This window comes from Natator depressus, chromosome 4, assembly GCF_965152275.1.
Source record: "Natator depressus isolate rNatDep1 chromosome 4, rNatDep2.hap1, whole genome shotgun sequence".
Taxonomy (NCBI): Eukaryota; Metazoa; Chordata; order Testudines; family Cheloniidae; genus Natator; species Natator depressus.
Window position 1 is genome coordinate 42,808,404 of NC_134237.1, and position 25,805 is coordinate 42,834,208.

Sequence of the window (25,805 nt, forward strand, 5' to 3'; positions counted from 1 at the left end):
CGAGACTATAGTCACAAGGGTATATATTTCTGCTGCAAAGTCTTCACAGGATAAAGACATAAATATGCAAATTGTACAGCTGAAAAAACATTTGTACAATGTCAGACATAGCTTCCTATGTGCAGGGTATAAACAAAAGTGTTTTCAGGATATTTAAACTCATTTACTTGTTGAAATAATCTCAACAAGTGGGGACACAGAAGAGGAACAGCTATGCTTGCATATATGATTTCTATTTCATTGCATGGGTTTCTTGGTTATATGGACAAGATAAACCTGTGCATTCAGCTAGCAACACTTTTAATCACATATTTTTCCAGAGAACAAATGTGCAGGGTCTGTAAAGATTATTTTCTATCCTCTGTTTGGAAATGATATTATTAAGGGCCTTCGTATATAACTGACCATGGGGAATTTTGTAGGATTCAGCCTTGAAGGATGTCACATTTCAAAACTCCCGCTGAAGACTGTAATTACTCATCACTCATTGACAGGTTTAGATATGTCCGTGGAGGACAGCTCCAAACACATAACCAATGTCCCTTTAATCACCAAAACAACAACCCATTGGCAATTGGAATAAAAGCTGCTGAAAGGTTCAGCATGTCCAGAATATTTAGCTGACCCTCATTGAACACCAGCATATCATTCATGATTTAAACAATTGTAATCTCAACAATCCAGATTAGAACATAGACAGGATGTCAATACTGTTCAAGTGCACTTGGAATTAAAGATTTCTCAATCCCCTTCCCTGAAAGTGAGCACTTTTCAGACTAGATGGGGTTTGTCAAGCATTCCAGCATCATGAAATTGTGGATGGTGCAAAGCCCTGTATATTTAAGGAATATTGGTGTCCTTTGTTTGCTAAGTGAGATATTGATAAGGCCTGTCATTTGATGTAATCACAGCTATCCCTATTGCCTGAAGCAGCAAATATAGGCTACAGAGCAAGTTCACAAGTGCTGTGCCTCAAGAAACCAAGAAAACCATAGACATCCTTGTCAAAAATCAAATTGAATGCAGGCAAAGGGTGCGGGTCCACTGGCACCCCACAGTTGTCTAACCCTAAAGTCGAGAGAGATTAGCTATGTTACCGACAAAACCAAAAAAACCCCTCAAGTCAGAAATCATGTGAAAGAATTGAAAATAACTGCATATTGCAAGTGTTCAGCTGGGTGTTTCCCTGTAGTGTATATGGCTGTGAACAAGTAACATTTCTTACCTTCTGACATAGCTCTGAGTTGTTTTTTTGTTTATTTCTTGTGGATGGAGGTGCCATTGACAGGATAGCTTCTAAGAGAGCCATGGCTCAAGATGAAGGCAGGGCAGTATAATGAAAAGGCCAGCACACCAAGGGATAGGAACATTTTCCCCTGCCCAGGTCCTTGGGGTCTGCAGCACTTGAAGGGGTTTTTTTTGCTTCTCCACAGCCTGGCCAATTAATTTTCCCTAGAGGAAGGTTCTGTGAGGTTCTCCTCAGTTTTCTAAATCCTCTGCCCTGCTCCTGTGGCAGGACATTCTGTCAGCTGCAGTTTGGTGCAGATGGTGTTGGATGACACTTGAGGTCCTTGCTGAAGGCTTCTTCACCTCTTGCCTTCCTTTATTACCAATAATACACTGTACAGAAATGGTCCAAAACACTTCAGTTATACTATTGCACTATTATAAGTTGTTTGAACATGAGAATGAGCATACTGGGTCAGACCAAAGGTTCATCTATCCCTGTATCCTGTCTTCCGACAGTGGCCAATGCCAAGTGCCCCAGAGGGAATTAACAGAACAGGTAATCGTCAAGTGATCCATCCCGTCACCCATTCCTAGCTTCTGGCAAACAGTTTGGAACCACTAGTCTAGAGTTGAAGTCTGTGTGTTTGTTTTTTTTGTCAGTGAAAATTTTAGCTGTGATTGGTTTTTAGCAAATTTCTTACATTGTCTTATTATGACTTTCTTTGGGTTTTCCTGCCTCTGTGCTTCCTAGATCCATATTTAACTGTCTTGGCACAATCCTAGTCCTCCTGACCAGAAAAATACCTTCTCTTTAGCCATCTCAAGAATATTTCTGGACCTCTTTGCTAATCCCAAACCTCATTTATAAAAAACTAGACTTTTTTTCTAAATCCACTAGCCCTTTTGCTTCAAAATCTAGGATATAATTTTTAAGCACAAATATTCTGAAATTGTTTTCTACTAAAACATATTAAAGTTTATTTAAGTTTATTCATGATTTAAACCTCAGCACTCACTAGTGTGTATCTATTTTGTAATCATCTACTGGGACTTTTCTTTTGCTAACAAATGCTTGAAAATAGGGCCTCGCTGTTACCCACCTGGGTATGGATGGAGATATAACTTTCAGTAGTCTTAGGTAACTACAACGCAATCAGGTATTCACATATATTAGGCAAATAGCAGGTTTAACACATTTTTTCAAATACGCTTGCAGACAGGCTGTGAGATGGGCAAACTTGCTAGACTTTTGCATCGTTATCTCTCAGTTAACTTTGAAAACATTATCTCTGTAACCATAAGGGTTAAAAACACTCGTTGTTTTTAAAATAATAAATGCTTTGGGATCAGAATTCTGTAGCAAAGGAGGAATAATACATCTGCAGAAATCCAGGATCCTGGTCGTATTTTGTAATGAGTAAGGTAACGAGTTTTCATTTTTTTTACTGTGCTTTTCAAGTGTAACTGCTGCCCAGTGGGGATTTCAGTGGGAACTGTACCTAGAATTTCTAATTCTAAAGCAGAGACTTTCTTTGCCACTTGAATCTAAAGGACTGTATCTCTTAGCAAGATGCAGTAGCAAACAGCTATCCTCTTGGGGATCAACCAAAGAGAGGGATACATAACATACTCCTACAATTGGTTGCACAAAACTTTAAATTATTATGGTGCTTAAGTAAAATAAAATAAGATTTTATGCATACCAGAAAAAATATAACAGTTAAAATTGTCACCATTTACTGTAGTCGTTATATATTACAGAAGCAAGATTGTATCTTAGCCATTGTGTAGACTTACACAATTCAGAAAGTCATACAATAAAAGTAAAACAAATCTTTCATGATGGCGCTTTGTCGCAAGCCTGCTGTTTTCTATACTGTACCCAATGACTAAGTTAGTGGGCCAAATTCTCTGTTGGCATAACTATATTGAAGTAAATGGATTGACTTAGACCAGAAGAAAATTTGGCCCATTGTAATTAACATTTCAATACCAGGAAGTAAACTTATGTTGAGGGGAGGGAAACGATTATCCAAAAGGTTGTTTTGTTTCCTGGTGTAACTCTATTACTTGTTGTGGAAGTTATTATGACTTGTTATCCATAGTGTAACCTCATTTACAATTTACAGCATGTTGAAATGTACCAAAGGAGTAAAGGATGTATCCTCTCACTGTACATCAAATAGCCAATTAGATAATCTATTATGAATGATAACACTGTGCAAGAATACAACATGGAATTATAGTACATAGTGCCTAATTCTCTGGTAACATAAACTCTCTACAGCTCCAGTGAGATAAGTGAAGTTGGATATTATATAAAATAGCACTGAATGTGACCTGTGTTCTATAATCATTTTATTCTTTTGGCAATGCATTAGCAATGTTGTGGCTGTATATTTTCCTAAATTAAAGAAACGTAAGTAATGGCAATCATGGTTTGAGGAAGACTTCCCAAATATAGAAACTTAGAAGTTATTGAAACCACAATATATCTTTAAGGTAAGCATAGGAACTAAGATTAGAAATGTTTTTGACTAAACTACTGAAATACATAGGGTAAATACTGTTTCAGAGCAGTAATATTTTCTCAGTACTTCCCAGTGTAATGCAATTATATGGAACTCACCGTTAAGGAATTTAGTGGAGAACAGAAGGTTCCCTGCTAAGAATGCACAACTTGCAGGGTGTGTCCCTTTGGGGATTGGATTGGCTGTGGAGGATACCATTAGATTTGAGCTGCAGGAACAAACTAGAAAAGGTCAAGCCAGTTTAACCACAGTGGATAATATGCTACATATGTTTTCCAGTTTTCAAAAAGTTTTTTTCCTTAGTCCTCGTACTGTGTATTCTGCCAGGGATTTCTAAAAGTGCAGAAGAGAATCTGTCCAATGTTAAGGGAAGAAGGATGCTTTCATGCAATGTTGTAGATTAGATTGTGGTTTTGACTGTGGATAACTGAGAGTGAGGATGCTATTCTTTTATTTCCATGTACATTTCTGTCATTTATTAACCGTCTGCCAAATGCTGTGCAAAGTACGAAATGAGGATGAGCTGATGCAGATGCTTCATGTAACTACCTTCAGGGGTTACCTTTTTATTCATGCCTTTCTCCCCCTCCTTATCACTGAAATTGATCATGGTATTTTTGTGATAAGTTCATCTTCACTAACCCTGAAACTTCAGTCTTTCCCAAAACTTGTTTGAGGTACTGAAATGGCATCAGAGTAAATCTCCCAGTTGAAATCTCTATGTGAATTTATTAATCATCCTTTCATTGAGAATAAAAACAAAGAGGAGAATATTATTAGACATAACTTGGGCTGTCATTAACATAAGGCTCAGTTTTGGCTTTGGTGCACCTTGTGTTATGGGCCATCCGATTGTTGTGCTGCCAGAGGAGCTACTGGGGATGGGGATTTGGATTGATTGTTTTTTGTTTGTTTTGTTTTGTTTTTTTTGGTTTCCTCATGCTCCACAATGGACATATTCTGCATCAGTCCTGTACCTGGCATAATGTATGTCTCCTGGCTTGCTGGCCTGGCATATTGGGCATGGGCATAGCCAAGGTTCCTCTGCTCATCTACGTGCATAGGAGGAAGAGTAATGGCTCTGTGGAGGTTGCTGTCTCTACTGCGCTGCTACCTGTGACATGAACAGCTAACCCAGGGGAATAAGGGGGAGACTTATCCTTACTTAGTCCCATGTGCAGGCAGGCAGGCCAGGATTTGACCCATAATGTTGTCTACTCCTTCTGTTGCCCAGAGCCGTTAATAAACAACATTATTTCAAAGCTGTTCTGACATAATTTAGTAATTACGGTACACGAAGAAAGATCTTGTTAGTGCTGTCTAGTGCTATTCAAGTTAAAATTTAAATTATAGTTAAACAAAATCAACAAGATGAATATCAGCTTTATTTACAAAATAAGGGGAAATGTTTGCTAAAGGTCAATTGACAAAATTGATATAGGAAAACTTGTTTTTAACCTGTAATAAGTTACAATGAAGTATATAAACATAGTTTAGAGTTGTATGTTCAGTACCCAGAAAATATGTATACTACTTCCTCCCACTCCTCCCCTCTATATAGTAATGTTGAAAGAAGCTGTGTGAAACAAAATGAAAAAAATGAAGGGGCTTTGATAATTCTAAAGTAGCTGCTTGAATTCCTTTCTCGCCTGGAGGAAATCTTAAAATGTGTCTGTACTTTATTTGTGTTCAATTCCCAAGCTCTGTGGAACCTGCAAGTCTACCATACTTTTAAAATGGTAGCACAGTGTTTGTTTGCAATGAATTTTAACAAAATGCTAATGGACTTACTAATTAAAAGAACCATAAAACAGCAGAGAAGAAATATTTTTTGTTTAAACGAAATAGTGGGTGGAAGTTAATTGAAAATCAAATTCCATACAAAGCCCTGATCTAGCTATAATAGAAAATGATCACCTAAATCTATTTCAGATCAAGAACAATATCCCACAGAAAACTTCTTAGTTTTTGTTGTTGTTTTGTTTCTTTAAAAGGGGCGCAAGAAAGACCCTTCACTCAATTCTTCACTTTGCTTCATGGATTAAACATTTCTTTGAAGCTGTGGGTGTCAGTGGTGTAAATACAATAACAAATGGAATGGTTTTTCTTCCACACTGAAGCCTTGACCCCTCAAATTAGAACATAAAGAATGCCAAGGCGATTTGGATTAGTGGTGATCTGAGCCTTAAAGTTCTACATAGGTGGCTGAATAATCAAAGGATTTCTACATTGTTTTATTTTGCTAACTGGCAATTTAGTTTTTTTTTAAAGGTTCTTGATTTTAAAGATTCCTTAATTTGTATTGAGCAACTGAAGCATTGCCACTCTTTGTCTTTGCCAGTTAAAGACATGTCCAGTCAATACACAGGAGTTGTAGGAAGCTGATTATATTTAATTATGCTGTTCCACTCAAGTATATGTGCAGATTAGAATATGGTAGCCATTTGACAGAATTATCATAACACTTTCTGAATACTCTTTGTATGGGAATTACCAGTGACATATAACGTTGAAAAGAAAATGGAGTTCCTCCAATTCTATTTTAAAATAAATCAATCAATCCCACCACCATCATACAAAATACAGTTACTCAAATAATACGCAAATGATACCCCTTCATGTAAACTGTGTGCCCCCCTGCTCTGTTTGTTTCAGTTTATATGCAAAAGTAAAAAACTGCACCTATTCATTTAACCTACTAAAAATGTAGATCATTATGGTTTCTGATGGCCTTAAAATTCATGAATGTATAACATTATAAACCCAGAAATATTTGACACCAAAAGAACACAAAACTACTCTCCATCTATGATCAACTCCATCAACCCCACCTCCTGTGACAGCCTGCACAAACAGATACACCTTGCAACATGCCCTGGATGTTGCAGAAGGCTTTGTTAGAATTTAACACTTCAGTAAAGATAATTCATTGTGTTCTAATTGTACTATCTACAGGGCAGACCTGAGCTAGTGAGCATAAGGGGGATAAATCCAATTTGGGTATATATCAGGAGATTAATGACAGAGGTTCGTTGTTGTAATGTAATATCATTAATGTTGGACTTTTTGGGTGGTGAGAGAGAAAAGAATGCCCAGTATGTGGCAGCACAAAAGAGGATTAGGAAATATGAAGCTGGGGTGTGAAGAAGATCCTGCATATTAAAAAGTGTGTCTGCTTCTGGGAGGTAAGCCTCTTTTTAGCATATATCATTATTAAAGATGGGCATTATTCAATCCCCAGAGATAGTTAATCCCCTCCTGCAAAATAAATAAAAGAGAGTCTTCTCTCAGCCTTATATTTCCTCTGTTTAATTTTGTAGTCAGATTCTCAGTATTTTTTTTCTCTTTTTTTTAAAATTAGAGTTAGAGTTTATTAAGTTAGAGTTTATTAAGACCTCTTAGATTTACTTTCCATTTGGAAATTATTATGACTTCATTAAATTAAGATAACTCACTATTATCCTATCTTTATATTGCTCACTTGTCCCATCTTTGTATTGCTGTTTGGAAAGAGAAATGTATCTAAATTCTGCCCTTCTTTCTCAGATAAATCTCCCTTTGACTTCAACAACAGAAGAAATACCTGAGAAGCAACTATAGGGTTTGTTCTATGTTTATATTTCAATCTTAAAAAAAAAATCCACCCAAGTGAGAAAATTGGTTTCTATATTCCTGCTTTCAAAATAGCACTTGAAATACAAGGACACTAATCTTAACAGCCTTGAGCCCCCAAGATATTAACATGCTGTGTCATTCATGATTTGACTGATTCTAGTTCCAGTTGAAATAACTCCAAAGTACATGAACCTTTGTTGAAATTACCAGTGGCAACAGTGCATTCACTGCCTTTATAGTTGGAATATTTGCACTCAACACCTTTCTTGTCACTCGTAAATGTCACTGTTGAATCACAAAAGACACCACTTTACTTGGGTCAGTCTAGAATTTAAACAAATGTTTACAAATATGACATTGATGTGGATTTTTTTTCTGGTTCTGAAATATATTGTGGACAATGCATAAAAGTCAGTGAGGAAGCAGAATAAAACTGGACTGCAGTCAACTCATATCTTTTGACAAGAGTGCTGTGAAATATGTTGTCAAGGTTCCTTCCCCACTCTGAACTCTAGGGTACAGACGTGGGGACCTGCATGAAAAGCCCCTAAGCTTATTTTTACCAGCTTAGGTTAAAGCTTCCCCAAGGTACAAACTGTTTTACCTTTTGCCTTTGGACTTTATGGCTGCCACCACCAAGCGTCTAACAAATATATAACAGAGAAAGAGCCCGCTTGGAAACATCTTTCTCCCCAAAATCCTCCCAAACCCTACACCCTATTTCCCGGGGAAGGCTTGATAAAAATCCTCACCAATTTGCATAAGTGAACACAGACCCAAAACCCTTGGATCTTAAGAACAATGAAAAAGCAATCAAGTTCTTAAAAGAAGAATTTTAATTGAAGAAAAAGTAAAACAATCACCTCTGTAAAATCAGGATGGTAAATACTTTATAGGGTAATCAGATTCAAAACATAGAGAATCCCTCTAGGCAAAACCTTAAGTTACAAAAAGACACAAAAACAGGCATATACATTCCATTTAGCACAACTTATTTTATCAGCCATTTAAACAAAACAGAATCTAACGCATATCTGGCTAGATTACTTACTAAGTTCTAAGACTCCATTCCTTTTCTGTTCCTGGCAAAAGCATCACACAGACAGAGAGAACCTTTGTTTCCCACCCCCTCCAGCTTTGAAAGTATCTTGTCTCCTCATTGGTCATTTTGGTCAGGTGCCAGCGAGGTTATCCTAGCTTCTTAACCCTTTACAGATGAAAGGGTTTTTCCTCTGGCCAGGAGGGATTTTAAAGGTGTTTACCCTTCCCTTTATATTTATGACATGTCTACGCCTGCATAACAATGAGTTTCTTTATTTAAAAGGGAAGCTCAGTTTCACTATTTAGGCAGTTATCTCAAGGTGCTCATAGAAGAATCTGTAGTAAATCAAGGGAGCTGCAGTTGAATGTGGTGTGCATGATGACAAACAGAATGCTGAAGAAATTAATTGTAAAAAGGACAGCTGTCTCCTTGCTCATCCTCTAAAAGAAAACGCTTGTCACAGTCTTCATGTTGGCTCTTCTTTTCCTTCAGTTAGAAGTAAGAGAAAAATCTATCATTTAAATTCAGCAGACTCTATCAGCTCACACAAAGCACCATAAAAATGGCATACACTAACTAGGTGCATATGTAGATTAAAAAAAAGATCAGTTGCACGTTCAAAGTAGAATGATCTTCAGGAGGGATACCCAATTACTTTAGCAATGTCCATTCAGCTGAGCCCTTTGAGAGGTTAACAAGAGGGTTTTTAAAAAAATGTGGGGGGACTGAGTTTTACGGGAAGTAAACATGCATGAATTACGAGCATTTTTTAAAGTTAGCAGGTTCTCTGCCTATTTTTCATATTTCTTTTAGGCTTTGCTCTGTGGCCTCTTTGATTTGAAATGTGGTCAGCGCATGAGCAATGAAGAGCAAACTACTAGGATTTGTGTTTGTGTAGGTATTCTGCTATTTGGAAGTTTTCTAACTTTTCTATACCATTTTGGCCCTTCTCTGAGCCCCAAAAGTAAAGTTACTCACGTGCTTAAGTGTTTGCAGATTGAGCTCCTGATTTGCTCTTTCATAGCTTTTCTGTGAATATTTCTGCAGAAGGTTATTGACGAGATTAGAATTTTACTGTGGCCTAAGGAATGTAAGTTAACAAAGATCATTAAAATTGTGGTAGATTCCATTGTTTAATAAAGTGCTCTCTCTTGCATTAAAAATCACAGACTATAAAACATATAAATACCACAACCAGAGGAAAGGGATAGATTTTCTATTGAGTTTATTAACATGAGGCAGACTATGTAGGTTCTGGCAGTCTAGACGGGAGAACTGTAATGTTTCTTCTTGCCTTCCTCATTAATTTTGATAGATTTGAGGGGTTTGCATTTCTGCACTAACAGGTTTCCATTTTCCCCTTTTGCTTGACCTTTCCTACACTGTTCTCTCATTATTACACATGCAGCAGAAATTAGCATGTTAGCAGCAATTTATACAAAATGTGGAAAGAACATCATTGACTTCACTGGAGTTACTCAAGATTTACACTGGTGTAAATGAGAGCAGAAGGTGACTCAGAATATTAATTATTATTGTCTACATATTTGTCTTTAATTTCTTTTTAGATTAAAGGAATAATGTAAATTACCATAGTCACAACATATGACTTCATCTCCTAAACTGAAAAGGGCTAAAATACAGGGGCATTTCACCCATAGTCTCATGCCAGAGAAAACTACAGTGACCTAATTGTTTGAGAACATACATAAGCTGTTGCAACTGTAGAGTTAGGAAAGATGGTTTGTGCTGTGAAGTTTGATTCCTATATTAGAAATCTGTTTGAAAAACACATAGGTAATGTACATACGTAATACCAACAAAGTAGGATTCAGATTTTTAGAAGGGTCCTCTTTTGGTTTTAAGGTGGAACATATCAGGGTGAGGAAATCAGAACTTCCAATCATATTTCAGCAAGCAAATGCCAATAAGCCAAGAATATTAACAGATATCTGACATCAAGGAGCTTTCAATATAGTGTGAAACACACCACTTCCTACCCATACTGCTCATCAGTGCAGGAAATTAACGTGTTTAGGGTTGTAATGGGAATCAGAAAAAAGTCAGGAATTACAGAAGACATGGTCCTACTTCATGCTATCCATAGAACTAACTTTGGACACTGTATTCTTGAGTACAAGCGCACCATTCTTATTTTTATATAGTACCATAAATGTGCATGTTGCTGTATAACAGGGGAACTGTGCTAAACAAATAAGTCCTTGAAGAGTTTACAACCTAAAGGCATGAGCAGATATAGTACAGAGTAAACACAGGATAAAGTTTGGTCATTAGAGACATCTCATCTAATTTTTTTCATGGTTCACAACATAGTATCTTCAAAGGAGAGTGTGTAAGCAAAGTAGTAAATAGAATGGAGTATGTATATTCCATCATGCCTTGGTTTCATTAGACGGCTGAAACAAACGGTGCCCCTATGTCCAACAATACGCCACCTGGCCTTTTTAAAATCATTTCTGAATATAGTGTGTTGAGTTTGAAGACAGAGCAATGCACCATGCATCACAAGATTACTGCTCTGTAAACACTGCTCATTTTAAAATATTTGTTATAATATTTAAATAAAGATAATCTCACAATTGAACTAAACTGTCCTGGATTATCCAGCACTTCCAAAAACAACAGCTCCAGTTTGTCATTTAGCAATAACTGCTGCTGCTTCAGAATATCTGTTTTTAAAAAGGGAAAGGTAAAAATGACTTTTAAAAATATGTTTCAACAATGGAGGGGAGCACTCCTGGAAATAAGGGGCCTCCCCAAAAGGTAGTGGGAGTTATGTAATTGTGAGGAATGGTAATTTATAAAAGAATTTCATACTAAGTGCAGTTAAGGTTTCTAATTTAAAAGCATCACCTTCAACATACACACAAACTTACAATCAAAATATTTGCTTATGTTGAAGTAATCAATTTCTTGGGTATTCTCAATTTCTGCATCATTAAGTATTAGCTTAATGGGCTTTTAGTCAGTTTCACAGTTGAGACCATCACAGGCCTAATGGCTGTAGGGGTAGGTAAGTACAGGATACGTGTGATAAATTTTTCACATTTGTACAGTACCAATTTCAAAAGGCTTCCTCTATCTGCCCATTCCTGCAGAAACCAATTTTTCCTGTATGCTACTTACACAAAGCATAGTAAAATAGCACTTCTTGATACTGTTATAGAAAGGCAGCAACCTCTCAGTTTTAAAGGTTGCACCTTTCTGTCATAAAGATAAATGTTGCTATCCATCAGAAATCCTCAGGAAAAGTTCTTTAGACTACAGGTTGGCTTGCAAGGTGCTGGTCAGGTGGAGATGCTTGTTACATTTAACTTAGTTAACTTCATCTCTCTATATGGTCGTAACTGTCACTATTTACCCCCCTGGGCAAATTCTTAATGTTTTGTCACATTTTGTCTCCATAATGGGGATCGCAAACTAGAAACTTCACACTGCTTTTGTTCATTAGATTTTAGCAAACGCAGATTTTAGCATTTTTAAGAGAGGGGTCACCACATTTTTAAAGTTGTTCATGTCTGAAATAGAAACATTGGCATGCTCTTTCATCATATTCCAAACATCTTAGGTCCGCCATAAACTCTGCCATAAAAGCAATATTTGTAAAAGATTGGTTGGGACATTGTAAGTTGCTATTTGTTTTCAGAGCTTTGCCAGAGCTTGCAAGACAGATTTTAAAAACCAAACAGTTAGCTTTTTAGTGTAAAGCTGATTTTTTTTTTTAAACCAGCTATCCTGGTAACTTTGCAAAACCTCAAACTATCCATCTGCAATTTCTCATGAGACCTCTGCCAGGGGAGACTCAAAATGGAGGTAAATTGGACATATTAGAGCCTCAGCTATTGTAAATCAAAATAGCTCCATTAACTTCAATGGAGCGGTGCTGACTTTTATACTAGCGGAGGATCTGGCCTGTTGTTTTTCAAATGTTTAAATAAAAACTATCTCACAATCTAATGTACATCTACTCAGTCTGCCCAAGAAGAATGAGACTTTTATATCACTATCTCAATTTGGAAATACAGTAGAATCCACATCTATTACTTAACAAACAGATTAACTTTATAAAAACGCAAGATTACTGCTCTGTAATCTCTGCTGATAATGAAATTATTTTATTCAAACATTTTAGAAGTTGTCTCTCTTAAGATATAACCATGTGATGACTTTTTGAATAAATTTGCAAAAATTGGATTTTTTCTGTGAAGAAAACTAATCAGAAGCTGTCCATTTAACCCTTGGAATTTCATATATTGCTGCTTGTAATTCAGGAGTAACCTTTTTATTTGAGCTCCTGCTGCTTTCAAGGGTCTTAATGTTACCGATATCTCTATAAATCATGACTTTTGGTTTTAGACCTCAATCAGGTATCTGGGAGGTAGGGAAAAGCAGCAGGTGCTCCCCTTTCTCTTCATTCTTTGAGGAGCTTAATAACTTCATTCAAACTTTCCAACCTTTGACTCCACCGGCTCTGCTAACTAGGCTTGGAACGTATACCATACTGTGAAGTTATGCAGTGTTGGTGTTAAGATCACATGTGGTGCTAATGTTACAAAGAGATTTTTTGGGGGAAAAAACTAAATAATTAATGAACTTCTTCTTTGTTCCGTAAGAATGGTGTGCATGTTTCTAGCAACATATAAGTGGAAGCAGTGCTAATTATGTTTAATGATGGCAATAAAGTAGAAAGCTTCAGACCTATAATAACCGGAGGTATACATTTAAACCAGTGTCTGCCTTTCCACCAGGCTGTATCATGTATTTGTCTACATGATAGATCACATTTAGCAAGACAGAAGATTAAATAAACTACTAGAGTAACTGGGTCAAATTCTGAGATCCTAAATCAGTTTTTACTAGGGCAAACTCCAAATGGTTTTATGGGCATAAAAGAACTGAATAAACAACGAATAAGAATCTCAAGATGTAGCCTATGGTATGTGTTACTAGAATATATGAAATATATCTTTACTTAAATTGTAGGAACAGAATAAGAAGTGTAATACTATAAAATAATTAGGTATGGGTTGTTTTTTTATAAATACAAAAGTCATTGAGCCTCACAAAATTCTGCTTTTTCTGGGCAAAATCTGATTTTAAGGAATGAGTAATATATTGCTAGGTTTTTTTCATAACATCATCAAGGCAATAGAGGTTGAATAGAATATGTTCCTATGCTCATAAGTTTCGTGACAGTTTTGTAAGGCTGGAGTTATTGTATAATTTATTTCATCTTTCTGTTGATTACAGACTGTAACTCTCTTTAAGCAAATTTAGTGTCACCGAATAAAATGAGACTGCTTTATTTTACCTTGTCTTGAACTGTTGGTCTTTATCTTGTTTTGGTTTATTTTAGGGCTAAAATGTATACAACTTACTCAAATAATTGCATCGGTTGTATGATTGTAAAGCATTGTGAAAATGTATGCTGCTAAATAATATTAAATAGCTGAAACAATAGGCCAAGTTAAATCTGGTGTAGTTACCACCACTGAAGCAAATGGAGTTACACATGAATAGGCAGATTAATATTAAATGGGCAAAGTTCTGTTGTGGTTTCTCTATTGGAATATTCTATAGGAAGTGATTTCATCTGATTATCAAAACCATATCACCAAACAGTGTCACAACTGAGTCCCAGTTCCACAAATGGACTTAGGTACCTAAAACCTACTTCAGATGCAACTGAGATACTCAAAACCCCTGCTAAGCTCCCACCTAACCTGGAGGTGCCTACATTTTCACCACTTAAGTCTCCTACATGTCTAAGTTTCTGCTACTGGGCATGCATACTTTTGTCTCAGCCGGGGTACCTGGGCAGCAGGTGAAACTAAGGGTTGCACAGCCTATCTTGCCTGTGGGTCCCAATCTGGTAGGTTTTTTTAAAAATAGATTCTTATGTTCTAGGGCCAGAAGAGTCTACTGTGATTATCTAGTCTGACTTTCTTTATAGCACAGGGCATAGAACTTCCTCAAAATAATTCCTAGAGTGTATTTTTTTAGAAAAAACATCGAATCTTGATGTATTCAATGATGGAGAATCCACCATGATCCTTGGTAAGTTGTTCCAATGGCTAATTACCCTCACTGTTAAAAATGTACACCATATTTCAAGTCTGAATTTGTCTAGCTTCAACATCCAGCCATTGTCTCATGGTATACTTTTCTCTGCTAGGTTGAAGAGCCCGTCATGAAATAATTGTTCCCCAGCTAGGTACTTACAGAGTGTAATCAAGTCACCACTTGCATTACTATTTGTTAAACTAAAGGGATAGAACTCCTTGAGTCTATCACTATAAGACATATTTTCTAATCCTTTAATCATTCTGGTCGCTCTCCTCTGAACTTTCTCCAATTTATCAACATCATTTTTGAACTGTAGACACCAGAACTGGACACAGTATTCCAGCAGAAGTTGCACCAGTGTCACATGCAGAGGTAAAAATAACTTCTCTACTCCTACTCAAGATTCTCTTATTTATGCATCCCAGGATGGCATTAGGTCTTTCGGCCACAGCATCACAGTGAGAGCTCATGTTCAGCTGATTATCTACCATGACCCCCAAATCTTTTTCAGAGTCACTGTTTCCCTGGATAGAGTCCCCCATTCTGTAAGTGTACTCTACATTCTTTGTTCCCAGATGTATATATTTACATTTAGCCATATTAAAACACATATTGTTTGTTTGCGTCCAGTTTAGCAAGTAATCTAGATCACTCTGAATCAGTGACCTGTCGTCTTCATTATTTACCACTCCCCCAAATGTCTGTGTCATCTGCAGATTTTATCAATAATGATTTTATGTTTTCTTCCAGGTCATAGATAAAGATGTTAAATAGTATAGGGGAAAGAACTGATCCCCACGACCCCCATGGAAATAGATCCGTTCGATGACTGTTCCCCACTTACAGTTAAATTTTGAGACCTATTCATTAGCCAGTTTTTAATCCGTTTAATAAGTGCCATGTTAATTTATCAAGTTCCAGTCTTTTAATCAAAATGTCATGTATGTACCAAGTCAAGCTCATGCAAGAAGTCTAAGTACATCACATCAACCCTATTACCTTTATCAATCAAATTTGTAATCTCATCAAAAAAAGATATCAAGGTAGTTTGTCAGGATCTTGTTTCCATAAGCCCATGTTGATTTGTGTAATTATGTTACCCTTCTTTAATTCTCTATTGATCAAGTCCATTATCTTGCCCAGGATCTCTGTCAGGCTGACAGGCCTATAATTATCTGGGTCATCCCACTTACCCTTTTAAAAAGTTGACACAACATTAGCTTTCTTCCAGTCTTCTGGAATTTCCCCCGTACTGCAAGTCTTATTGAAAATCAGTCTTAATGGTTCATTGAGTTCCTCAGCCAGCTCTTTTACAAGTCTTGGATACCAGTTATCTGGATGCTGATTTAAAAATGTCTGACTTTAGTAGCTTCTGTTTAACATCCTCCAGAGATACTAGTGAAGTGGAAAGAGAGATATCATATGTTTGTCCCCCAAATACAGAACAGAAATGGTTACTGAATACATCTGACATTTCCATCCAGTAACAGACCAATACCAATGTCAGGATTCTTTTTATATATATAAAACAATCTCTTTCTTATATTCCATAACTCTGCCAGCTATAGAGTGTCCCTTGGCTTCCTTCATCAGATTTCTACAGTTCCTATCTTTTGATTTATAGTCATTACTATCAACTTCCCCTTTCTTCCATTTGTTATATATTATTTTTTATAGCTGCCTTCACTTTCCCTGTAAACCAGGTTGGTTTTTTATCCAGCATGACCTTTTCCGTCAGTTGTGGGCTTTTGGGGCATCTAATAAAGTATTCTTAAATGGTACCCAATTATCATTCACATTTTTCTGATTAAATTCTTCCTCCCAGGTGATTTGACTTATAATTGTTTTCAGTCTTATGAAATTGGCCCTATTAAAGCACCCAGTATATATGTCTATACTGGTCTGGACATTATTTTGCCTGTACATTATAAATGTGATCAAGTCCTGATCACTTGTATTTAAGCTACCATAAACTTTTAGTTGGGTAATCAATTCTTCTTTATATTTTAGGACAAGGTCTCATATAGAGTTTCTCTGTGTTGGATGCAGCATGTTTTTAGTTAGGAAATTTTCGTCTATTATGTTTGGATATTTCCAAGAAATTTTTGTAGTGGCCGCATGAGACCTCCAGCATATGTCTCTCAAGTGGAAGTTCCCTGTGATCACACAGGTTTTCTTTTCCCTACACATTATAGGTAAGGTGTGAAAGGAGGCGATCATCCTGTTCCCTAGGAGATGGTCTGTAGCAGACACCAACTAGTACTCCATCTTGTACTTTATCTGTTAAGACATTGATCTGTAAGGGAGTCAGGCAACGCAGGTTCTATAACAAGCTGTGCTGCAGACTTTTTGTGACACTGGGCATGCAACCTAATTTCCCCAGGCCTCATTTACTTATCTAAATTATGATCCTAATAGTAATCTTAATATTGTGAGACTAAATTTATTAATGGTTGAAATGTGCGTTAAGAATTTTTGATGGAAGGCATTATATAAATGCAAAAATTCAGAGGTTACTCAACTTCTGAGGCATACTGTTAGCATACATAGTTATTATTCAAACAATATGTTTGTTTACATAAAATGCTTTGTGTATTTCCCTATATGTCTGACTCTACCTCTTCAATGACAAAACATTTTAAAACAAAGTATTCTCCATGTCCAGTTCCCATCAAGTTACATGAAGTTAAAGAAAGAAAGCAGTTTAAAATATACTAACATATATGTCTCAGAGACGCAAGTGGCCTATGGTCAAATGTTCAGTATAAAGCTGTGTGTCAACTTGCTTGCCAGCATTAACATTAACTAGCAGAGGGTTTTTTAAAAATCCTCAGAATTCATTTCTCACAGTAGTTCTTCAGTTACAGTTCTTTTGTTTTCTTTCAAATGTTGACACTAACTTGAAATTTGCTACTGTTGGTTGATGACTGCTGCAAAAGGCAATAGTGGCTATTATGTTTCACAGTTGGTATGGCATTTTTACATAGGAAATTTCTACTTTATGTTGAGAAAAGGACTAAGCAGTTTTACTGTTATATCATGGTTTCCAGTATAATTAAGTAATGCTGAGGTACTGTCTCTTTATGATGTCCAGGTTGCTGATTGTAATCTTTTTATTATGAAGAGTTTCATAGTAGCTGATATCTTTATGTATGGATTGCAGCCTAACCTTTAACCTTGTCCACATACCATATAATGTAGTACCATGTATCAGTTTACTGTAAAAATCTCAGTTTTGTCTTAAAAGTAATTTCAGTTCTTTATATTTTATATAAATATGACATAGTGAACTATCATCTAATTAGTTCTGTATGATATTGTTCAGTCGACCCTGGCTACTACACCCAACATTAAGAACTTCTTGGTTCAGTTAAAGATAACCAAGATTGACGCTTGTTGTTTTACCTATGAAATCATTTGGGAATAATAATACTCAACTCTCTGGGGACTTGTAACCTAGCACAAACATAAACTTCAGTATCACTCATGTAGAATGAAAAAGCAAAACAAAGGATAATTTTGAAGAAGTTGATTGTGCTTTTGTGTATTCCTTGTTGTAAACATGGAAAAGTATATTTCTCTTTTAGCCTGGTTGTTCCTTGCGATATTTAAATTTCAAATAATATTTTTCAGATTTGTTTTTCAATCATATTTGAATATTCATCATGATTTTCAGCAGTGTAAAAGAACACAGTCCCATTGATTTGTGGACTCTTGGCATCACTAAAAATCTTCCCATAAGTTTTTATAAATCTGTATGTTGTGGTAATGGGCATGTCAATCAAGCAATTGGGCTTTGTTGAGCTAAGTGAGTTCTTCAATGTCTTCAATCATTATTCAAAGGTTTTAAAGGAGTCAAAGCCTGAAGGTATTGCACTTCTTCAGGTGGATTGCTTTATTTCCATGAGGTGATACAAGGAGAAAAAAAACAGATGGAGGTAGCCTGAAAATACGGGGTTAGAAAGGAAAGCAAAGGTAAGGAGACTGCTTGTTTCCCTTTAAATATTGTTGGAAGGAAAAAATGGTTCCATTTTCAGGGACTGTTATAAAAACTCAACTGTTCAGATTTCCCAAACATACAGTCATTCATAGCTAAGGTTTCCCATGGTCTACAAGGCCCTTGAGGTGTGTGTGGAAAGCTCTGGGGGTGAGGGTGGAGAAGGGGAAGGCCAAGAACTAGGAGTTGATTAGAGGGACCTAATGTACATGAGCTCTACTTTTCCAGATGTCTTTTCAATTCACTTTGAACATAGAGGTGTTATTCCTTTTCTGGGGGAGTAGCAGGACCTCCATAACCTTTATTTTGGCTGCCTGGATCTTAGGTGGAGCCATCATCTTCTGCCTCTGTGGCTTAAAGGACTATGGCTCTATTGCTCAGACCTGTATGTGGTGCCACAGTTTTCATAGTCATGTTTCTGTTTCAGAAGAGCCAAACAGAACACTTATTTACTTGTTCATAGAGATGTTGTTTCAATGGTAAAGTAAATGCTGAAATAACTGTTTAAAAAAAAGAGCTTCTTCTTGCCATTATGCACAATACGGTAAGGTCTGGCTGCCAGGTGTTGGATAAATTCAGTGTCTGTGTGTTATCAGTATTTCTTGATCTTGCTTGGAAAACAAAGGGTTAGCAGCATAGTTTATCGTAATTCTATATGTGAGGGAACTACAAAAAAATATTCTCTTTAGTGGCATTGTCATTACTTCTTTGAAAGTAAGGAAAGTATTGAAAGATTTCAAAAGCAACTCAAAAAGAAAAGGAGTACTTGTGGCACCTTAGAGACTAACCAATTTATTTGAGCATAAGCTTTCGTGAGCTACAGCTCACTTCATCGGATGCATACTGTAGAAAGTGTAGAAGATCTTATTATATACACATAAAGCATGAAAAAAATACCTCCTCCCACAAATTGGATACAATTAACTTAGGCTTGAATAGAAACTGGGAGTGGCTTAGTCATTATGCAAGGTAACCTATTTCCCCTTGTTTTTTCCTACCCCCGCCCCCCCCCCCCCAGACGTTCTTGTTAAACCCTGGATTTGTGTTAGAAATGGCCCACCTTGATTATCATACACATTGTAAGGAGAGTGGTCACTTTAGATAAGCTATTACCAGCAGGAAAGTGAGTTTGTGTGGGGGGGGGTGAGAAAACCTGGATTTGTGCTGGAAATGGCCCAACTTGATTATCATACATATTGTAAGGAGAGTGATCACTTTAGATAAGCTATTACCAGCAGGAGAGTGGGGTGGGAGGAGGTATTTTTTCATGCTTTATGTGTATATAATAAGATCTTCTACACTTTCCACAGTATGCATCCGATGAAGTGAGCTGTAGCTCACGAAAGCTTATGCTCAAATAAATTGGTTAGTCTCTAAGGTGCCACAAGTACTCCTTTTCTTTTTGCGAATACAGACTAACACGGCTGTTACTCTAAAAGCAACTCAGGATCTGATGTTGACCTACTTCAGAATGGTGCAATTTACAGTTACAAAATATAGTAATCAGAGTTCCCACTAGGACTGTAAGGGTGAGGATAGCTGTAGCCTCTCTTCCTTAAAACAAGGATATAAAAATACTTGCAGGGTCCCCAATTCTGCAGATATTCTTGCGTGTAGTCCTATTGTCCTATGAGTGAAAGCCACACAGAAATTTCTTGACTCTAAAAAGAAAACGGTCCCACTGAATCATTTTCTAAATTAGAATTTAGAAAATAACAATTCTTCAGTAAATAAAAATGTAAGGCATTCTTTGTTTCACTGGTATATTCAGGTTCTTATAGTGCTCCTTTCAGCATCCATGCACAGCATCTGGTGTGTGGGTATGCTCCTTCCTGTGGTAAGTTCGACACAGTGGTTGGCCCACAGAAGATGCTATGCAGATTTGGAGAAGTGAAGCAGAAGTAAGTGGGCTTGTGGCTGTGGAGTTTGATGATTTGTCTGTATGCTCATCCTGTCCTCAGTAAAACTTCTGGGGAAAACAGTCTGAGGCTGCATCAGCTCCCACTGATTTGTGCTTCTGAAGTGTGGAACTGCCTTTGTAATGTAAATCTGACAGCGCCACTCTGGAGCTCCACTGCAAGTGTACTAGAATGGTGTCAAGTGCAGAGGCACAGACAGCCCCTTCACACAATTGACCTTGGCCTCTCTGAAATGCAGGGTTCTGGGGGCAGAACATCTCATAATGCAGAGGATGGGGGCATATCCCACCTCCATTCCCCAGCAGAAAAGTTCCTAGCAGATTCTGGGTTCCTCTCTCCTATCTAGGGATGTACAAGGTTCACCGGTTAACCGGTAAGCATTAGTCTTATTGGTTAACCCTCCTTAACCATTAAACCCAGTCCTAGCTGCACCACCTGGCCAGAGCGGCGCCGCCCAGCTGGAGTGGGCCCAGCTCTACCGCCTGGCTGGAGTGGATGGAGCAGCCCCAGCCACTTAATCAGTTAACCATTTGAACAATATATTTTAAATTGTTTAAACAGTTAACTTTTAAAACAGTATTTACATCCCTACTCCTATCCAGGTTACATGTTTACTGCTGACTGAAGGGTCCCTTAAGGAGCTGTTTTTTATTCGTAACAGTTTTTCTTGTATATTTTCAAAGGAGCAAATGACAAACTTAGATGTTTTTGCAATATAAAGCCAAGTCCTAGGTCAACGGGATGTGCAGGATTTTTCTTTTTATTTTATCACTTGGTCTTTCCCTTTCCTCTGCTTATTCTATCCTGCCAGTTTCTTTCTACATGTGACCCCTTCATCTTATCTGCTCACTTCTATTGTATTGGGCTCAGGCTCTTCCTCTCCTCCCCACTTTCTAAATTATACTCCAATCTCAGTTGCACCTGTGTAAATCCAGAGCAACTCCACTGGCTTTAATCTGCCCCATAGCTTGTTATTTTTAATTTCCTCCCAGCCATAAGAAGGTATCTTTTAAATCACCATGGCAATAATTTTGCTGCGACTCTCTGTGTGACTCCTACTAGGTTCACCCTATTGTTTGTGCAGTCTTTACTTCACTACTGTAGTGAACTTGTCCTACTGCCCAGTGGTAATATATGATGTAATTAGTGTGAAATCATACTTGTGAATTTAATTGGATGATTTATTTAATTTACAAGTGTGACGTTTCCATTCTTGAATTGCAAGGGGGTTTTTTGTGTGGATTTTTGTCTTTGGCGTGGACTGCAATGTGCTTACCTTCACAATCCATATATTATTAAATGGCAATACACCTCATTTAATTAAATGCAACGTTATAAACTAGATGGCTCCCAAATGCATAAAGTTCCAGTATTTTACCCCCAAAACAAGAAAGTGTTTGCCAGGCATTTGTATCAGTTTGGCAACTGACTAGGAGCCTTTTTTTGACCAGAAGCAATGTTAGCTACAGGAGAATTCATGGGTGTTCATAAAGAAATCACTACATTTATCTAGGGGAATGAACTATGTCTTACAAGATCAAATTAGGCTGATGCTTTCAAAGTTTCACAGTGGAGGTAAGACCGCCATTGGCTAAAAGCCAGATTTTATGAGTGTGCAATGGAAAGCGGTGCACAGAGGGTCTCTCCCAAAGAGCCAAGCAGAATTACAGCATTTGTGCTTAGTGGAATGCAGGGACTGTTTTCTCCCTCCTTTCTGGGGGCACAAAAGTGTACCAAAGGGGCATGGAGGAAGCTGGGTCATACATCTGTTCTCCTGTACAACCTGCTAGCTTGATATCTAGTAAACCAGTCCCTGTGCATACCCAGTAGCTCAAAAGGCACTCACTGAAGTGGAATACCCCTTAGTGCTTCCTCTGGGCAGTGTGGGTCCTGGTTAACCTTACTCCAGGCTGTGCCATACAGACACAAGCTGTCCCTAAATGATTGACAGAAGCACTGTCTGACCTATAACCTACACTACAGGCAACACTAATGCATCATGTCAGCAGAAGAGGCATAGCTTCTCCATAGTAGCTGTTCTGTCCTGTGCACAGAATGGGATTGAAGAAGTGCCTTAAACACCCTTCATTCCCTACATGGGCACATAAAGTGGGCTCCTACAGAGTCTTTGGTAATTTGTTTAACACTTAGCGTATATTTTTGCAAATGGTGGGGGTCCAAAATTGAGGTTGGATGGATGGTGGAGGTCATGTGAGGTGAGTGACTGATAAAGATTATAAAACTAGGATCTGGCTTCATCCCTTTACTGATCATTTCTAGACTTCTCAACTTTTGTTTTGAGATGAAGAACTTGTTTAAAGCAAGAGTAATATTTTGGGGTACTAGCTGGACTCTGGTGAAACAACTTCAGCCTTAACTATTTTTGAAAAAAAAAGTTTTGTTTTTTCCTTTAGGAATAAAACTAAATACATATTTTTTTCTTTTAACGATACTGATGAAATATTCTGCATTTCATTATGTTTCTGCTTCTGCTGGAGAGGAAAATAACCCATTTGTGACAGTTAGTTAACTTTTTTATTCCTTGTACTGTTCATTTTACTTTGATCTTTATCTTTCATTTGCTGGTAAATGGGATTATTTCTGTTCCCCATGTATATACCATTGTGCTTGTTTTGGTGTGTCTATTACATTCTTTAACTCAGTCTTTAATTCCTCAGTTATATCAGAGACTGCACCTTCCTAAAAAGAGCAGTAAATTATATAGCACTTAAATAATTACTCAAAGAGTATGGATTTCAGGAAAAGCTGGAAAGGCAACATGATTTTTTTTTTTTTTACCTCTCAAAAATACTTATTCAGTTCTAACTTTTCAAACAACTGAGTAAGCTCACAAAGCCCAACTCTTTATTATGTCGCCACACACTCAGGGAGCTTTCGAAAGCATTTCAGTATCAAGAATGGAGCTAACCTCATCTTGTCCTCACTACTGGCTGTTCTTTCAGGGCTTGGCTGGTTTCCAGCTTTGCCTGTTGTTCATACATATTTCTTTGCTGGTAAGGAACACACTAAAGTCCCAGGAACACATGCAGCTGAATGTTGGGAGACATTTTGTGGTTTAAGATTAATAGAAGTAATCGCCTTTGTTTGAGAAATAAAGTCACCCGTGACTGCATACATGTAACATGCATGAGTAATAGATAATTTGTAGTTCAAACAGCCTTACTTGTTTGCTTTTACTTGCCCTTTCCAAAAATGAAGCTGAAATGGGGCTTAGATATGTATTTGACACCTCTCCTCCCCATGCCTCAGGGTACTTAACACAACATCACAATAAATCTTTGAATGAACTGAATTGACAGAGTATCTAAACACATAAATGAGTTTGTTTAAATCAGAGAAGCAAGCTTGGGCAGCACAGAGTGCATCGTTGTTTGGAATTTCAGACAGGAAGTATACACTGGAACTGACCAGTTTGGATGAATCCCTGGGTCTAATGTTCATTTCATTAACCAGTGTATCAGAAGATATTTTTGTCTGCTTCTAAGATTATTTACGGTTTGCATTGTAGGATTAAGTGGTACAAATAATAGCATCTGAATTTAATGTCTGTATATACTGTGATGTTTATTCATCTGTTTCTATACACTTCTACAGGGATTAAATTGATCAGACACATACTCACTGACTAATATCTTGGCTTCCAAATGTCATTGATTTCAATAAATGCTTAGTCCAAGGACTGATGGATTCCTAACAATGTGAGCAGATAAATCATATTGCAAGTTTTTACTAACAATAATACTTGCAAACCTCTCATCAGAACATTTATTTTTCATACACTGGTATCATCTGGACAGTCTCTTCATTTTGCAAAAAGTTTGGTGTGTCCACAGTAGGTAACACATTTCCAGACAATGCCTTATTGTCTGCATAAGCAAGCGTATGCTGGATTCAAAGACCTTGCATGCCTACTTGGAATCAAGATTAAATTACCAACTTTTTTGGCATTTTTATGTAAAATGTACTTTATTATGGCCTTCTCATAGCTGAAGTATGAGTCACTTGCAAACCATAATAGATTTTGGCTATACTACATGATGAAGTGTTCTGGATGCAGTGAAACATTTAATCCAGACTCCAGGCAGAGTAATTCCCAGTGGCTACCTAAAAAGAAAAGAAAAGAAGAGAAACAAATTATGGCACCTTCTCTTCACAGTATTAAGATTATTATTGGTTAGAAACAGACATTATTTAAAAGTACAAGAAAAAGTAAGTGTTTTTCTTTTTAACTATTAAATAGCAGTGAAGGTGATTTTAATTCTAATTTTTATTACTTCTTGTGACCAGTCAGTTAAACCTGTGGATTTGGAAAGCAGTGTGATCTGTGGATGTTTTTTTAGAAAATACTGTTTCTTCCTACAAATGATGCAACTGTAGAATGTCAAATTGCCTTACTAAAATGGTATTTTACTGTATAAAAGCGTAAAGAAAAAAATCAATTTTGTGGTGTTAAGGGAAAAAACCCATCCAAAACACTAAAATTAGGACCTAAGGATAGAATCTACTACACTTCTGAATTTTTTTAACTTCTGAATCACATGAAGTGTGATATTGTGCCAGTTATTTCCTGGGGGAAATGCACTCTGTTGACAGAACATTGAATGATATAATTTCTAAAGCTTTAAGGACTGAGGATCAAAGGCAGTGTATGCCCTCTCAATAGGAGGAAAAACATGTCATAAACTGGACACTTATCCAGCCGCCTATCTTTCGTTTTGTGGTTATTTGCAACAGTAAGTGAGCTATAACTGCTAACATCCTGCAAGACCAGAACACACTCATAGAGGATAAAATTTGCAAAGGTACTTGGCAAATGAGGAGCCTAAGTCCCATTGACGTTCAGTGAGATTTAGGCACTTAGGGCTGGATCTACAAGGGAGTTGTCTCCATGGGGCTATGGGATATTCTGATGGGGATCATCCTCAGTTTCTCCTATTGAAGTTGTTCCACTCTAATTAAATAATTGACTGATTAAATATTATTCAGGCCAGAGAAGAGTTAGAATTACCCTATTATAGGCCAGTAAGTAGGGTACTCAGCTGAAAAGTGGCTGATCCGTGTTCAAGTATCTTGAACATGGAACAGCCACTTTTCAGTTGAGTGCCTAACTACTGGCCTATAATATAGTTTCCCCCACAGCATAACCGCAACTTGTTTACAAGTGGGATTCTTAGCAGCCGTAGTTTTATGTCTAAAAAAGCCTGCTGGCCCACAGCAGAATAATCTGTTGTGATTCTTAATGCTCTGCGTAGGACTTTGTGTTGTGTAGAAAATTGAATATTCAGATGTGTTAATCAACTCATCTCTCTCCTTATTAAAATATAAACTTTTACCTTGTTCCCAGGCCTATTATGAGAAGCAGG

The 25,805-nt window shown here is 37.1% G+C and overlaps 1 protein-coding gene across 1 annotated transcript in view; it reads left to right on the plus strand.

Moving 5' to 3' along the window:
- The window catches only part of FAT4 (FAT atypical cadherin 4), a 227,100-nt gene that overhangs the window by 81,465 nt on the left and 119,830 nt on the right, over positions 1-25,805 (plus strand). The window lies entirely within an intron of this gene.